Below are 16,073 nucleotides of genomic sequence, written 5' to 3' on the forward strand. Positions count from 1 at the left end.
AAATATTATTTCCTGAGGCTAAATTCCTAAATGTAGAATTTCTAGTTCAAAAGTATGTGAAGATATCTAGAGCAGTTGATCTATATTGCCAAGTTGCATTCCTTGTCATTGTACTATTTTACTCTCCCACCAGCAGAGTATGTGATTGACTACCTCTAATTCTTTTTACCTAGAGCTCTGAGATTATACAGAGAATTTCATATTAGAGGCAATCTTATTTTTACCAGCCTTCCTGTTAGTGGTTTCTAAAAATCTCTCTTTACTGTATATTTTCACGGCTAATTTTTATTTATTTATTTACTTTGCTAGACAGTTTATGTTCTTTCTTCCCTGTTCATAATTTTATGCATAAACATGTAAGCCACTGACAGATTTGTCTTCGCTTACCCTTATCCAAATTGAAAGCCTGACTCTGTACTTAGTTATTTTGTTAAATCAAATTGTCAATGGATGATTCAAAGGTTACCATATTTGCATTTCTGTTTGCTAAAGGGAATTTTATTTTTAGGTACTATTTGCTACAACAAGGCTAACTGTTCTAAGAACTTTGTACCAACTTTATTTCCAAATATAATAATGACTTGGATAGATTCCTTTTTTTATTGTTGCTATATAACTGGTAATGAAATTTTGATTTTTGCTTTAATCTTAAAGCATTTGTTCTGGTGGATCCAAAACCCTAAATTGTTTTCACATTTAAAAGATGTTTCCTTTCTTTCAAAGTAGCTTATTTCTGGAATTCATCCTATGTCTTCTTTAGTATAGGCTCACTATTGTGCTCTAACACACCAGTGGGAACTAAGATCCTGTAGTCCAACAGCTCCTTTTAGAGATCAGAAAACTAAAACCCGGAGAGATTAAGGGTCTTGTTCGCATTTAGTTAGGACAACCGTCCGAATGTTAAATATGCTTAGGAAGTGCTCAGAAAGACTAAAATCAGCTCATCTGATGGATTGATAATCCTTACAAAAAGAGCACTAAAATAATGTTCAGTTGGTTAATCCCAATCTTCCAGAAAAATGTATGTTTCCCAATATGTGATATAGTCCAAGATAGGGGAAAAATTAATCAATAACCAAGTAACTTTTTTTCTTTTTACTTTAGAAAATGAGAGAGAAAAAGAGGGTTTTTGTTTAATAAATGTTAAAAAAACTAAAAAATTTGCTCAGCTTTACGTTATGACACTTATGGGTGGAATATAATGGTGAACACATCCACAACCCCTGTTCTCCTGGATCTTATTTACCAGTGGGGAGATAACTATTATTCAAATAATCACACTAATGAAAGCATACTTACAAACTAAGATATGTTCTCGGAGAGAAAGAAACCTAATTTTATGAGAGTTTATCACACATGAACCAGACCTAGATGTTGGATGAGAGCATTGGAAGAATTCTACCCAAGTGAGTGACGGGTGAGCCGAGAGAGTAGCAAACACTCATACAGTGTCAGAACTAGTGATAGGGCCCAACGCAAAATGAGAATACAGGGCCCTTATTAAACACTATTAAGAATTTCAGCATGTGACAGCAGAGCATTAAACCAAGCTCAGAGCCCTTCTAAGTGTGGGGCCCTGTACAACTCCACAGGTTGTACCATCATGAGGCTGGCCCTGTCTGGCATTTTTCTTGTGCCAAGCACTGTTCTAGGTGCTATCACAATAACCCTGTGAGAAGTTAAAGGAACTTTAAATTATTCTGACACTTGTTAAAGACGGTAAGGCAGACTTTATCTAGGGGGACTACTAAAACGGGGTTTTGCAGTAGAGGAGAGAGAGTCAGTTCAACTCTGAATACAGCATGGATAAGTGGACATTTATAGCCAAGGAGCTGGGTGGGGGTCAGTGGATGGAAAATTACTACGAGGAAACTCAGGGGTAAGGGGGATTCTGGTTAAACCAGCTAGACAGGATTTTGCTGAAGGCAGGCCAAGGTGATAAGATATGGAGGGTAGGGGATGAGGAATTTGATCAGATATTAAGGATGGGGCAATTTCACTAAACTGACCCAGAAGGATTCTTGCTAAAGTGACTAAATGGGTCTAGGACAGAGCCCAAAGGTGAGGCCTACTGAAAAACAGTTTTCAGAGGAGACTGACTACAGTTTGGTCAAAGGAGAGAGACTTTGTCACATACAAGTACTAATATCCCCACTTTTTTTTTTATATTGTGGGTCACATTTTCCTGATTGTCTCATTTTAAAAATTTATATGCTGGACATTGGCTTTAAATAGGAGAGACTGAAGTAGATAACATTTGCCCAGAAGAGCACTGGCCCCTTCTGTCCTGCCAGGATGTGGAGTGATCTCTTTGGTGGACTCCAGAGCTGAGATGGGTAGGGCTGGGCTGCATGCTCTGGTCAGTTTCAGTTCACCAGTGGCTTCCAGAGTTTTGCAGGTGGACTCTGGCCCTTACCTTTAGCAGGCTTGAGACCTAAGCACCTAGGATTTTGTGGAGCTTTCCCTCGCCATCCAGCTCTGCCCCCACCTTTCTGTGCCTCTGGAGGTCTCCCTGTGCCTGGCCGCAGGTCCTTAGTGTTCCACAGCCTTGTATCCTGTGGAAGCCCGGTGAAGAGGGATGGCTGGGCCATGTGTCTTTTGGGTTGCTCCTTGTTCCAGTCAACGTGCCAGCTCAGGTGTGGCTGTTAACAGTCCCACCGGTTCCTCATTAGCCTCAGCAAGTCCACTGCCTACAGCAGCTAGCGCCTTTGCCTGCCCCTCCCAGAGATGAAAGCAGCGCCCTCGTCTTACCCGGAAAGGGCTCGTCCCTCTCTGTCTTGTGACCTTCTACAGCCTAACAGGAAGCAGAACTCTTTCCTTACTTCTTGATCCTCATTTTTCACCACCCTGGGCTTACTTTGTGCTCTACTAATGGATCTTAGTTTACGGTCTCCCCCTCCTTTCCTTTCCCCTCCCTGCCCCAGGCCAGGCCGTTCCTTCTGTGTTCTCACAGCATCCACGCTACTTAATCCAGTACACTGATATCGTTACTTGTCTGTGTTCCCTAATGAATTGTAAGCTCCTCAATGGCAATTACTGCTCCTAGCACAGTGCCTGACATATACTACATAGTAGGTGCTTAATAAATATTTGTTAAATAGAATGAGTAGCATTTTCTTTAATCTTTCATCATTCACTCATTCTTTTATCATTAATTATTTCATTCATTACTCAAGCATTATGGAGCATCTACTGTGCCAGGAATTGGGGAGAAGAATGCCAAGAAAAACAGTTCCTACCCCAAAGACAGGGTTCCTGTTTTTAACGGACTAGCTGTGTGTGTGTGTATTTCTTCTCTACTGACAAGGCTTAGCAAAAATGCTCCTAATAGAGGCCTCCCCACTCTAGGCCTTACCTGCTGCAACTATGGGCATTGTTGGATGTTAGAGTGTGGGTGGATGGCCCCATGGGGCAGGTGGGAGGCAGCAAGGTGGGAAAGTGCTCAGGGGACTCCTGGGAGGCCAGGGAAAAGCTTCCTAGGAGGGCAAGACCCTCGGGAGGATGATAGGTCCCCATCTAAGCTGCCCATACTTTGATTCTCTTCCTCTAGAAAAAAAAGCATTTTTAGTTTTTAAACAAATAAATTAACTACAAGTTACAACATCTGTAATTACAAAAACAAATTAAACAAATAATTAAACAATAAATGAAACATGTGAAAAAAGCATCCCCTTCCAAAACCTCTGCATGTGAATTTGAAAATCAATTCCAAGTTCTGTCTGCATGTTAGATTTTTGCTTTCTAGGCATGCAGGGACATACCCCACCCCCGCCCTGTCATACAGTGTCGAAAACATTCAGGATACTGCAAGAAATAAAGTCACGCCAGCCAAATAACAATAAGGTGCTGCCTGCAGGAACTTGCCTCTCAGAAGCACAAAGGAGCTAGGCAAGGAGAAGAGGGACAAATGGAAACAGAATCCAAGGAGTCATGGAGTCGCTGGCTATTCCGGAGCATTTCAAACATATGGGTGCTTGAGGAACTCAGGCGGGCGGGCCTGGTCTGGGCAAAGGTGTGGCGCGGGGGATGTCAGGTGGGCATGCTGTCGGCAAGGAGCCCGTGATGGTTGTAGTCAAATTGGGGAAGTGATGAAGGCTAATTAAAAAGCACTTAGCCTGGGAGAACAGGAAGCAGAAGGCCGCGGCGGCGAGGCGAACGCGCGGCTGGGCGCGGCGCCAGCACGGGGGAGGCGGCGGGGCGGGCGCGGGCCTCGGCGAGCCGTGCGCACCCGCCGCTCCTCCCGCTGCCTCGGCCCGTGGGGGCGCGCGGGCCTGGGCTGACGGTCGCCCGTCCTCTGAAGCCTGCGGGGCGCCGCAACCCACTGAGTCCCTGCTCATCGCAGATTCCGTTAACACGCGGCGTTAATTTCGTCGATAAACAGAACTCCGCGCTGTCGGCGCAGCGGCGTTTGAATGTTCAGCAAAGCTTTTTCCATTCACTTTTGAAATGGAACAAAAGATTTTTGATGAAGTAGGATTAGAAATGATGAGGTGCCGGTGGCGGCGGCTGTGGGGCGGGGGACTTCCCAAATTCTCACACCTCAATTCTGAGAGAGTGGTTAGAGCTTCTGTTTCAGAGCCTGAGGCGTGTAGCTACTAATTTCCAGATGCTGACATCTTGTTTCCAGTCGCCCTTAGGGATCTAGGGTGTTGAGTTACGAGTTACTCGACTAGTGCGATGCTCTGTTCCTTGGGCACCTTGGAAAATCCTCTGTGTATGACTGCGACACAATCAGGTGACCTACTTGACACAATCTTTCCTACTAGGCTCAATCGAACTGATCAGATCCTTACTTTATGAATGCATTAGTGAATTTTAAAAGTTAATCTTGTCAAACCAAAAAAAAAAAAGAAATCAACATTTTGAGTATCAACTACGTTTCTTTACTAAAAGCTCTGAAGTTAAACATAAGCAACTCTTGACTTTTCACTGGAAAAGCAGTTTGGATATTTATCATCTGCATGCATATAGCATTGTGTTGAACAAGGAGATATAAATCTTGATCTGCTCCCGGAAGACCTATAATACTAAAAATACTGTGAAGAGGATGCAGAGATGTTCATTATAATTATTAAATACACAAATTCAGAAAGTAAAAGTATAACCGTAAATTAGGTGGCAAATTATTAATCAGTATATATTCAAATAAGCTTCACGAGGGCAGAGTTTTTTGTCCTTTGTCTTCCCTGCCGTAAACTTAGAGGGTCTGGAACAATGCCTGGTGCACAGAAGGTCTTCAATAAACTTTGGGTGAATAAGTGAATGGAATATGTGCTTGTCTCCAAAGTGGTTACTTAAGATACAAAACACTTATTTCAATAATGCTGTCATGACTCAAACTATTTTTTGGAAGGAACTATTCTTTGGGAATTTCCTTTAAGATTAGTCCCATTCCTTTCCAGCCATACTTCAATTTTTGGAGCAAATCAATACACTCTGAATGAGTGAATTTACTTATGTTATTTATCAGGTGTGGATCCAAATAACTTTCTCAGTTCATTCTCAAAAGGTGAATTTACCATTCTCGAGGTTATTAAAAGAATGCCATAGGCTCTGAAAGCAATTCTCGAAGAGGCATGCCAAAATGTTTGCATTAATAAAAGCTTCATTGGAAAAAGTGTCTAACTTCCTGAGATGAATACCTTGAAGGGAATAGAACTCATCTGATTTATTCTTGTATGTTTGATAAAAAATCAATTCCATTACTCATATTTATATTATACTCCTTGAAAGAGCTTAAGTGCTTTTGATTGAGTAAAGAAAGAGGCATAAGAATTGTTTGTTCCTTACCACCATTCTTCCAAAGGTTTTAAGCTGGCTGAGAATAGGAGCTATTTCTTCCTTACTGATTCAGCTCCCACTCTCTATCATTTTATCCACTTCTGGAAATCTCAGAATCTTTTATTTCTCCACGTTTTGTAAGTTATTGCTTTTAATCACAAAATGCACGACTATTTAAAAAAAACTCACATAATATAGAATTATATAGAGTAAAATGTTATAGTCTATTTGGAATACAGAGAATAGATTCAACACATAGCTGCAACTTGAATTCCACTACAATGAAAACAAAAGGATTTCTGCCCCCCTCCCCGCCCCGAGCATTTCTGTTTTGAAATATGCCTTACTTAAGAAAATGTACTTAAAACAGAATGTAAAAACTTAATGAATTGTTGTAAAATGAATGCCATGTAACCATTACCTAATTCAAGAAAGTGAGCGTTGCCAGTACCTTAGAAGAAGTTCCCCTGGGTGTCCATTGCTTCCCTTTCCTTTCTTCCCCCACTAAAGGTAACCAATATCCTCTTGTTTTTGTGGTAATCATTTTCTTACTTCTCTCTCCACTTTCCCATCTAAGTAGGCATCTATAAACACCATGGATTAGTTTTGCTTAATTTGGAACTCTACAGAATTATGCATAAGGTATGTCTGATCTCTTTCAGTCAACATTATGTTTGAGATTTATCCATGTCGTTTATCTTTGTTGTTTAGGATTTCATTGTATGAATCTACCATCATTTATCTATTTTACTGCTGATGAATATTTGGGTTGTTTCTAATTTTTGGTTACTATGATTAGTGCTGCTTTGAACATGTTTGTACATGCCTCTTGGTGCACATGTGCATGTGTTCCTGTTAGTATATAGCTAGGAGTGAAATTTTGGGTCAGAGGGTATGCAGTGTACACTCCCAAAAATATCATAAGAGTTTCTGTTACTCTAGATGCTTATCAATAGTGGGTATTTTCAGTCTTTAAAATTTTTGTGTTCTGGTGAGTGTATAGCCTCTAATTTCATTCTTCCTTTTCAAAGTAGTTTTGGCGCTTCTAGGTCCATTGCATTTCATATGAATTTTAGAATCTGCTTGTCAATTTCTACAAAAATATCTTACTGTAATTTTGAATGGGAATGCATTGAATCTATAGATCAATTTGGGGGGGCATTAGCATCTATTATTGTCATGTATTTTTCTTTTACATACATTATAAATCCTACTGTACATTATTGTTTTTGTTTAATCAGTCAACTATTAAAAATATTTAATTGTTTGTATTGAGATATAATTCACACACTGTAAAATTCACCATTTTAAGTCATACAGTTCAGTGTTTTTTTTAATATTCATAAGGTTATACAACTCTCATCACTGTGTAATTTCAGAACATTGTCATCACCCCCAAAAGAAACCCTATACAGTCATGTGTCACTTAACAGGGATATGTTCTGAGAAGTGGGTCGTTAGGCAATTTCAACATTCTGTGAACATCATAGAGTGTACTTGCACAAACCTAGATGGTATAGCTTACTACACACCTAGGCTATAACGTACTAATCTTATGGGACCACTGTCATATATGTAGTTCATTGTTGATGGAAACGTCGTTATGTGGCATATGACTGTACCTGTTAGGAGCCACCAATTATCTTTTAAAGAGATATAAATAATAAAAAATGTCATATATTTACTAATATAGACGTTTGTTTCAGTATTCTTATTTGTGTGGATCCATATTTCCATCTGGTATCCTTTACCTTCTGCCTGAAGCACATCCTTTCACATTTCTTGTAATGTGGGTCTGCTCATGACAAATTTATTCAGCTATTTTATGTCTCTAAAAGCCTATTTTGCCTTAAGTTTTGAAAGCTATGTTCACCGGGTATAGAATTTTAGTTAATAATTTTCTTTTCTTTTAGTACGTTAAAGATGTTACTCTACTGTTTTCCTGCTTGTACTGTTTCCAATGAGAAATCTGCAGTAATCCTTAGCTTTGTTCTCTGTGTGTAAAATGTCTTTTTAAATCTGGCTGCTTTTAAGAATTTCTCTTTATTACTGGTTTTAAGCAATTTGATTATGATGTGCTTTGGCATAATTTCCGTTATGTTCCTTGGGCTTGTGTTTCTTTGAGTTTCTTAGATCTGTGAGTTTAGAATTTTTATCAAATTTAGAAAATATTTGACTGTTATTTCTTCAAATATTTTTTCTCTCCCTTTCCTCTCTTTAATTTTCTTCTGACGCTCCTGTTACATGTTTATTAGGCTGCTTGAAGTTGTCCCAGAGAACATGTATGCTCCTTCCTTCCTTTCTTTCTTTTTTCTTTCTTTCTCTCTCTCTCTCTTTCTGGAATTCTTTTTTCTCTCTGTGTTTTGTTTTGGAATGTTTCTTTTAGGATGTATTCAAGTTAACTAATCTTTTATCCTACCTTATTCTAATCTGTTGTTGATCCTATCCAGTGTATGTTCCTCTAAGACGTAGTTTTCATCTCTAAAATTCAATTTGAGTCTTTAAGTATGTTCCATGTCTGTATTTAATTTTTTGAACATATGGAACAGTTATGATAACTGTTTTAATGTCTTTGTCTGCTATTGTTGTCATGTTGTAATGCTGCATATATTTTGAACTGCAGAAGACTATTATTTTTTACAACAATTGTTTTTACAGTAAGTATTCACTTAGATTTACAGATAAGTGTACCTTTTTTCCCAGTTGGCTGTTTGTTTTTTAACATTTTTTGTAGTTTTTTTTTAATCCTAGAAATCTTTAATTTTGTTATAAGTTGAATCTATCAGTCATTTTCTTTAGGCCTCTCGGTCTTGCTTAGGAAGGTTTTCCCAAACCAAGATTATAAAAATATTGTTGGATAATTGGACCTATATTTTTATAAATTCAATTTTTTAATATTTAGACTCTTAATTCATCCAGATTTGTTGTTCTATATTGTGTGAAGGTAAGGATCTGACTTAATTTTTTCTAGGTCATTATCAAATTGACTCACCACTATTTGTTGGGTATCTATCCCCTTTCTCTGATTTGAAATATAATCTTATTATACAATTTTTTCCTTAGAAACGTGGGTCTTCTATTTTCTTGCACCGAAGCCCCAATTGTTTTAATTACTATAAAATGCAATAATTAACATGGGACTACAGTTTGACAAAAATGTTGCCCTGTATTCTGTCATGATAGGCCATTGCAATTGGATAGGAATCTAATGCTTCCAGCTCTGTTAATGACAAACATATAGCCTGATGGAGAAAAGCAGCAGGGATCTCTGGAAAAAAACTGTGATGTAAGTGAAAGAGGTGGTCCTTTCTCCTTTCTTCTAAGCAGACTTTCTCAATCTCTGGGGTTCCAGGATCTTCACACAAACCCAGGCCACACAGAGCTCTCCCTCAGGCCTGCTCTCTTGACAATATCTGTTTCTCTGAAACTACTTTTTAACCATTTCCTCTGAATTCTACTCTCATTTGTTCTATATCGGAAAGACTCTGAGAAAATAATTTATACTAAGGTATTGATGACTGATTGGTAAAGGTTTAATGTAGTCATAGCCAATGTGATACAAACATGTCAATGTATATCCTCCTGCACCTAAAGTAAACAGTCATGATGTACTTTTTTGCTGATCCTGGGCTTGACCCGAGAACCTTTCTCAACACGGCACTTCAGGAGTCCCTAAGACTTCATCAGAATTGGCATGTGTGTTGCAATTAGTTTCCCATCCTTGGAATGATGTTTTCTTTTCTCAGGAGAAACAGGCATTGAAGAAATGGGGCCGTGATGGTGGCTGTGTTAGTTTCCTAGGGCTGCCACAACAAAGTACCACAAAGACTGAGTGGCTTAAAACAACAGAACTATATTGTCTCACAGTTATGGAGGCTACAAGTCTGAAATTAAGGTGCCAGCAGGACCATGCTCTCTCCAACAGTTCTAGGGGAGAATCCTTCCTTGATTCTTCTAGCTTCTGGTGTTTGCCAGCAATTCTTGGCATTTCTTAACTTGTAGATGCATCACTCTAATCGCATGGCCATCTTTTCCCTGTGCATCTTCACATTGTCTTCCCTCTGTGTGTGTCTGTGTCTATGTCCAAATTTTCCCTTTTTATAAGGACACCAGTCATATTGAGGTCACCTTAATGACCTAATTTTAGCTTGATTACCTCTGTAAAGACCCTGATTCCAAGTAAGATCACATTCTGAGGTGCTAGGGGTTAGGACTTCAACATATAAATTTTGGAGGGACACAAACTAACTTATAACAGTGACACTCAAATAAAGTAGTGGGTGGAAAACTCTTCATCTGTATGTGAGAGCAGCCCTGTCAGGGTCAACCAGTCCTGTGCTGAAAACATAACATTGCCTGATAGTGGAAGAACATTGAAGATAGTCATTATTATTTGTGTGGTTAAAGAGATTCTGGGCTGAGAGTCACAATCCAAGATTAAACCCTTCACAATTTCCAGAGGATTTAACAGGATTATTTAATCTGTGTTCTTATTTAGCTCTATTTTAAAGGGATTTTGAGGCAATGTGTATTCCTCACTAAATTTCTCCCATGCCTTTTCATTGTAGACACAGCAATGCAAACAAAATCTAGATCTGAACACACTGACACATTTCTAGAACAAGTGTTTGTTCCTTTGTTTGTTTTTAATGAACCTGGAACAGTTTTGAGCTTATGAAGGAAGAATCTAGTTCTGTTGTATTGACGTTTTGGTATCACAAATTATAGGTCAACTGAAATTTATGAGCACAGGCTCAACACGGTTCATGGGTGATTTGAGTTCATCTATGGGAAATGAACAGAGGCAGGAAGTAAATTATGAGGTAAGGAATAGTATTCACTAGGCATTTGTGAGATTTCTTGGTCAGCACATTGGTTGATTCGTTGTTTTAAAAAAGAGCTTATTAGACTGTGCTTTATGAGGGATTAGCTTTTTATTGCTTATATAAAAATAGGCATAATCTAATTTTATTATTAATGCAGAACAAATGTGCTAAGTCTTGAAAGGTGCACTCATCCAGGAATGGATGAAAACTGTTCTTGAGGTTGAATTCATTTGGTGCTATTTGGGAAAATGTTTCAGGTGATTAGACGCATAGGTGATGCCACCTAGCTACTTGCTGTTTCTTTATTAGTTAGAAATAAATTCAGTATTGTTTCTTTATTAAGGAAATCATGACAGAAGGGCATAGTCTGTTAAGCACAGCAGTACACCGATGTCTTTTATTCTGCAGGTGGTTTGCTATGAGTAGTTAACATAAAAAGTTGTTTGGTTTGTAGCAGGCAGGGAGACTATATGGCGTAGTGGGAGTGCATGCACTTTGGAATTATACAGTCCTAAGTCCAAATTTCAGTGCCATTTCTGTGCTCTCTCAAGCAAAATTCTTAATCTAGCTGAACCTCAGATTTCTCACTTTTAAAATGAGGGCAATGATACCTCTCTCGCAGTATTGTGAGGATTAAATCAGATTGTCATCGTAGAGTGCCTGGCCCAAAATTAATTTTGCAACAAAATTTGTTTCCTATCCTTTCTCTCAAATCCCATTTTTTGTTACATGATCATGTGATTTGATTTCCATCATTTTAAACTAAAACCCAGCTCCGTCTGAAGGAAATGATGGTTAGGTAATTCACTTTTCTGTCCCATGACTCCATAGAAGAAGGAAATGTCAAAATTGTCTGGGTTTAGCATTTTTAATAAAACCTCCTTTTTGGCAAGAGAAACATTAGTGTACGATATGTTAGGAGGAAGGACATAAATATTGAGAAAGCATATACTCAGGTGCCAAGTTGTTGTTTTGGGGAGCTACATTAGGTTTCTTAAGTAATTAGAGCTCTAATATTATTTCCTTCTCTGTTTCGTTGTAAGCTGTGCATAGTTTAGAAGGGTCATTCATTAGCCTTTGTTGGCCATTCTTGCACTGTTAGAGAGAAATTAAGTTTGACTCTGTTTGCCAAGCTTGAAACAGCCAGGGCGATAGGATAAAGGAACTCCATAGGTCCTTACTTAATTTTATAAAACATTGTAGTTTTGTTTGGACAATTAAATTGACAATAGAAAAGTGTTGTTGTTGTTGTTGTTGTTGTTGTTTTAAAAAAGCAAAACCCTTAAATTTCCTAGTGTTTAAAGTCTTTATTGAAGCCATCTATTCTGAAAAAATTATCTTCTTGTAATTAAGAGGAACCAAGTTTGGATATGGTTCGGTATAGCTTTTTTTTTTCTTTTTTCCCTCTATTTTATTGCAGTAACATTGGTTTATAACATTATATAAATTGGAGGTGTACATCATTATATTTTGATTTCTGTATAGATTACATCATGTTCACCACCCAAAGACATCACCACATGCATGTGCCTAATCATCCCGTTTGCCCTCCTCCCTCCCCCCTTCCCCTCTGGTAACCACCAATCCAATTTCTGTCTCTGTGTGATTGTTTGTTGTTGTTTTTATCATCTACGTATGAGTGAGATCATACCTCTTTCTGACCTATTTCGCTTAGCATAATACCCTCAATGTTCATCCATGTTGTCACAAATGGCTGGATTTCATCATTTCTCATGGCTGAATAGTATTCCATTGCGTATATATACCACATCTTCTTTATCCATTCGTCCCTTGATGGGCACCTAGGTTGCTTCCAAATCTTGGCTATTGTGAATGATGCAGCAATGAACATAGGGGTGCACATATCTTTACACATTCGTGTTTTCACGTTCTTTGGATAAATACCCAGTAGTGGAACAGCTGGATCATATGGTAGTTCTATTCTTAATTTTTTGAGGAATTTCCATACTGTTTTCCATACTGGCTGCACCAGTTTGCACTCCCACCAGCAGTGTATGAGAGTTCCCTTCTCTCCACATCCTCTCCACCACTTGTTGTTTCCAGTCTTGTTAATTATAGCCATTCTGATGGGAGTGAGGTGATATCTTTTAAAAGCAAACTTTGCATGGATTGCAATTTTTGTTGTAATGGCATCAATATTAACAGATTGCCTTTGTCAACCTATAAAAACAGATATCAGTTTAAGAGGCAAAGTGTTTATTTGGGATCAAAGAATTGCAATTTGGGAAGCACAGATTCAGGTAGAAACCCAAATTGTGTTCCAATTACAGGGTGAAAGATGAGGGTTTTTATGGGGAAAGGTAAGGGGTAATTACATGAAAAGAAGAGGAAGAGAAAAAAAATCTTCTATAGGTGTTAATAAGCTGTTATGAACTATCTGTTAACTATACAAGGCTTGTTACCATTTCTGTCTTCAGAAAGAGAGTCCATAATCCTCAGTTTTTGTGGTTAGGATGTCTGCTTTCCTGTTAGCTTAACAAACAGTTGTTTGGATGACGATGTTGGTTTGGCCCAGTCCAAAGGTCTGGCCCAGTTCTAATAGTCCAGAGGTTCAAGGAGTAGGACCTGTGGGCAGTTCCTCTGAAATGGCTGTTCCAGCTCTATTTCAAAGTGGCTCCATTTATGTCAACTTTTACACCTTATATATGGCTATCACGTAGTATTATGTGATTTTTTTTTCCCCTGCAGAGTTGTTATGTATGCATGCTCACTGGTTCTATTGTTTGACTCACAAATATCTAGCTTTGGTTTCAAAATGTGTGTGTAAGCATTGCCGGGTGGTGCAAACCATCTGTAATTTTCTTCATTTCTCAATAAAGAAATGGTGTTAAATAGTCAACAATTAATTGCTTAGCATCATAGGATTTTTAAGCAAGCCTGCTTTTCAGAATTGGGCAAGAGAAAATCTATCCATGTGCTAGGTCTATGATTGGGACAGAACTTTGCTATCCATAGCTCTTCTTAACAGCAATAGCAATGGGTGCCAGCAGGTTTATGACTCCATCTCTGGAGTTATTGCCCCAAGAAATAATATTTCAGTTGTAGCTATCTCTGTGAGATATCTCTATAAAGATTCTCTTTTACTTTGTACTTTGAAACATAGACTGTCAATGGGCCGACCCTTGTTACAACTAATGCTGTCTGACATAGCTAGCAGAGGTGTATATATCAGTAAAGATTTTTTAAATTGAAATATTGAATGAAAACAGTGAGGTCTGCTGGAAACCACACCAATAGGTAATGCTCAAGCATTTTCCAAAATCTATATAGTGCCAGAAAATAAGAAGTATTTGAGATAATCAGGAGTATTTTTTGGTTTAGTGGAATGATTTTCTACCCAAAAACAGTACTACAATGCCAAACCTTCTCCAAGTTGGTCTGATGATCTATGAAAGTCTTACTTAGACATGTTATACAAACAAGCACTATCTTCTCAAACACATATTGCTTGAGAAGTGTGTTTTAAGAAAAAGTGTGATGCAAACTGACACATTGGTATAAATGTGTGAAAATGATAAATGTGGCAGAGAGCTAAAGCTTCACTCTGCTCAACACTTGATATATAATTTCCACTGAAGTTATCTTTGGTAATTAACCGCTGATGTTTCTTAAAAAGGTCTGCTAATCTGAACCATTTTTTGGGCGCCTTGGAGTTTCGGATGATTGTTTTACACACTTAGAATTACTGCTGTTCTTCTGAGGATTGTCGGAAGAGGGGTGGTTTTCCTAATTCCTAATGCAGCAGCAATCCGAACAATATTTAGCACTTACGAGGCTCCACTTTTCAGTTTCAAAGCACTTTACAAATATCAATTAATTGCTTTGAATGAGGAGTTCTGCAGCTGCTGGAGAAAAAAAAGGAGCACGCAGTGATTGGCTCATTATCATTTACAGCTGTTGAAAAACGTTCTTCAAAGAAATAATCACAGATTTTTGTATACATTTAAGGAAAAAAGGAGCAGGGAGAAGGCTTCTAAGGGTCTTTTTTAACAAACGACTCTTGTCTTTCCATTCTGTTTTGCGAGCAGCAGCTTTAGAGCAATGATCCTTCCCTGGACGAAAAGAAGAGGAGAGATATAATAACCCTCTCCAAGAAAACGCAAAACAGTAAATCCTCTCTTTGAAAATAATCTCAATCTCACCACTCTTCAATTTCAGGCTGTTCAGAATCTCTGTTTCTCAGTAGTGGGACTGGTACTGGACTTTGCTGGGCGCAGCCTAATTTAGTGTCTGATCCAGTGTTGGCTTTGTCCCGCGTTAATTGTGCATGAACACAGAACAAGTAGCCAATAATTGATAGTGCTTCTTGCCTTGTTTTCAACGGAGCTTTATCACCACAGGGGACCAAAAGAAACTATCCCAACTGCCTCTCTGTCACCAGGAAGAAATACAGGCAGCCCTGGCCATGGAAACAGATTTCTTCCTTTCTCTTCTCTTTTTTCTTCTTCTTTCTGTCTTTCTCTTCTTTTTCATAATGGGAATCTCCTGGTCGGGCAGATAAGCTGCTAATTCTATTAATTTTCTTATCAAAATCAGCAAGGTAACTGAAGCTTCCAATTTAGTAATTTATTATCCTGAGCAAGCTGTGCAGAGTGCGCCTTTCATATTCTGTAATTGGCACTAGGGGGGAAGAGACTTTCAAGGGAGATGCACTCAGCTATCCGTTTCCATTTCAATTGACTATTGAGCAAACAAATGGAGTGTCCTTTCATTGGCTTAAATCATTTAAAATGATAAAGCTAGCAATTCTGCATTTGAATATATGCCAGTGGATATCTATGCACGAGATGCTGACCCCTAAGACATTAAAATATGAGCATAATAACATGTCTCTGTAGGATTTTGTCATCAATAAAACATCCAAGTGCGATATGTTAATTGACATGCAAAAGGCCAAAATTGATCACACATGTAATCTGACCCTTATTATTACACCATCCTCCAAGCCTCTGGAAATAAACATCTTTCCTTTGCATACTAAATGCTGGATTCTTTTGTATATGAAAGGTGGCTGCATACACAGTGGACTCCAGTAGTTAAGCATTGAAATAGAAACCAGTATCAAAGGCAGGAACATCATCAGCTGGACAGGAAAGAAAGTGGTGAGGAGTTGGATGCCAGGGGTGAGGGGGACTGATTCAGATATAGATATGGAAGGGAGACTAGATTTTGCGTGGGAAAAGCGGCTACGTCTTGTTTGGTGTCATTTGAAAGGCTTGGGAAAGCTCCTCTGCCCCAAATATTACTTTCAGTAAAATAGAAACTCAAATTATAGGCATCCGTGTCTTTACGATCACAATCTTCCTTTAAAAAGTAAACTTTGGTGCCAGCCTGGTGGTGTAGTGGTTAAGTTCACACACTCTGCTTCAAGGGCCCGAGGTTCACAGGTTTGGTTCCCAGGCGCAGACCCTACTCACCACTCATCAAGCCACACTGTGGTGGCAT

The sequence above is a fragment of the Diceros bicornis genome, chromosome 17 (assembly GCF_020826845.1).
Source record: "Diceros bicornis minor isolate mBicDic1 chromosome 17, mDicBic1.mat.cur, whole genome shotgun sequence".
Classification (NCBI taxonomy): Eukaryota; Metazoa; Chordata; class Mammalia; order Perissodactyla; family Rhinocerotidae; genus Diceros; species Diceros bicornis.